This window comes from Vombatus ursinus, unplaced genomic scaffold (genome assembly GCF_900497805.2).
Source record: "Vombatus ursinus unplaced genomic scaffold, bare-nosed wombat genome assembly UNPS02014786.1, whole genome shotgun sequence".
NCBI lineage: Eukaryota > Metazoa > Chordata > Mammalia > Diprotodontia > Vombatidae > Vombatus > Vombatus ursinus.
This window is the reverse complement of record NW_020954564.1, coordinates 10,399,368-10,402,071: the sequence shown is the minus strand read 5'-3', so window position 1 is coordinate 10,402,071 and position 2,704 is coordinate 10,399,368.

Genomic DNA, 2,704 nt, shown 5'->3' with positions numbered 1-2,704 from the left:
TAGATAATAGGGAACCACTAAAGATTCTTGAGTGGAGAAACAATTTGACCAGATCTACTGGAAGAAGAATAAAGTGGAATGTAGCCCAGGTAATGGGATCCAGTTTCAAAATCTTTAAATATCTGACTCACTGCCTCAATGCAGCTGCCAATGTCTGCTCACTGCTCCAACTACCCATCTTTTCTTTCCTTATTCTTTTGCTGCTTAGCCAGAAGGCCATATACACCATTTCTAAGGGTCTCTTTCCAAGTTTAAGAGTATGGTATATAAATAATACAACCACACAATAATAAGTAATCAAAAGTACAGAAAAGAAATCTACCTCACCACATAGCATAATTGGAAAGAGTGCCACATTTGGTGTCAAAAGGCTTGCATCTAACATCAGCTCTTCTCCTTACTAGCTGGCTTTCTTGTGAGTCCCAATTTCTTCATCTGTAAAATGAGGTGGCTGAGTGAAATAATCTCTCAGGTTCCTAACAAATTCTAAATCCCATAATGCTATGAGAAAAACCAAACTGTCCAAAAATGGAAATATATGAGCAGTGGCTAGACAAGTGCTTGTCAAAGAGACTTTAGAAGGGATTCCTGCTCTTGGAAGAAAGGTAGGTTAGATGTAATGTCACAGAAAGAGTCCTGGACCAGGAACCTGAAGACTGGGTCAAGCCACAGTTCTGCCATTTATTCACTTGAGCTACCTTGGGTAGGTTACTTTCTTTCTCTAAGCCTAATATGTCCCATCTATGAAATGAAGGGGTAGAAGAGATGGGTCTTCCTAACCCTAAATCCTATGATTCCCCACTAAATTGGGTGGCAATCACTTACTAAATCTATCCTATGCTAACTTGCTCCCTGAGGCCCATATTTTAGCCACCTCCAAATAGCTTCATTGTAATTCACCAGCCTGGAGCTATCCAGAATAGCCTCTGTCCTCTGTAGGTTCAAATATATGGGCAGGTTCCATATCTGCTACTACTGTGAACTTGGATTTGTCATTTAACCTTTCCAGGCTCCAGTTTCTTCAACTAGAAAGTGAGGAGGTTGGACTAGACCAGGGATTCTTAAACTTTTTTTGTATCTTGGACCTCTTTGGCAGTCTCAAAATCCTATAGATAACCCTTCTTGGAATAACATTTTTATTAAAACTATATAATTGAAGAAATGTTAAATTTCAGTTAGAAGTTAGTGAAAATAAAAAATGCAATTTCTTTCCCATCCAAGTTCATCGACCCCTGAAATCTGTCCACGGACGCCAGAGGATCTTTAAAGTCCTTTCCAACTCTAAAGACGATGATCCAATAAAAACATCCTAACCCAGATCAAACATTCTAAACAAGCCTCCTATTCACTTAAAAAAAAAATCCATGAAACCAATTAGAAAGCTACTTTTGGCTTCCTATTTACATATTACTAAAAATAATTAATTTGTTGCCTATCCTTGCTCCCAACGTAGAGAAATGAAAGAAACAGTGAAGTTATACATTTTTGCTATCACCTCCCCTCCCCTAAAAATTCATCATCCTGGGAGTTCACAAAGACAGGTCTCATTCATTACAGTCCCCATTTAGTAGCTGGATCACTTTGGGCAGACAAATCACTTCCCCTCTCTGTGTCTCAGTTTTCTCATCTGTAAAATGAGGACGCTGAACATAGACGGTCTCCAAGGCTCCTGTGAGGTGTATTATTAGGTGTTCTTTGTTCTAAGGGCCCTCTAATTTACCCTGTAGGGTAAATTTACCTCATTTGTATACAGTTTGCATGTTGTCTCTCCTCTACTCTGTGAGGTCCTTGAGAGCAAGGACTGTTTTTCTCTTTGCCTTTCTTTGTATCCCCAGAGCCCAGCACAGTGTCTTGCACATAGTAGGTGCTTAATAAATGCTTGTTGACTTAACTTGACTCTTTGGCTTCAATTTCCTCAACTGCAAGATGATGAAATCAGACTTGATGACTTTAAGGTCCCTTCCAGATCGACACGTATTATCCTATCACATAATATTGTAGGGCACATTACAGTGATCTCAGAATCTGAAGGGGCTTCAGAGACCACTCAAGCCAACTCCTTGAAGCCAACATCCAGACTCTATTCTTTAAAAATAAAAAGGATATCTTACTAAAACTTTCTGCCAATGCCCATCAGGATTCTACACGTGGTAGGTACTATTTTATATTTGGTGTATTTTGTATGTTTTAGGTTCTCACATCCTATGTTTTAAGAGCTGTTCTGTCTCTAATGTTCTAAGTAAAAAGGATCACAGGATTTAGAATTGGAAAAGAAATCAGAGGTCATCAGGGCCAAATCCTTCACCTTACAATTGAGAAAAGTGAAATTCGAAGAAGTGGCATGTCCACGGTCATCCAGCTAATCATTTGAAATTTCAATCCAGATCATCTGATTCCAAACTCAACTATCTTTCTTTATAGAACCCTTTTTATCTAAGCTTTGACATTCTGTATTCCATGGTGTCTTTAAGCTCTAATATTCTTTATTCAAAAGCCATCACTTACAGCCTTAACATTTTATTTTTACAGCTCCAGGGCAGCTAGGTGGCCTAGTGGATAGAGTGCCAGGCCTGGAGTCAGGAAGACTCATCTCCTTGACTTCAAATCTGGTTTCAGACACTTACTAGCTGGGTGACCCTGGGCAAGTCACTTAAACCCTGTTTGCCTCAGTTTCCCATCTGTAAAAATGATCTGCAGAAGGAAA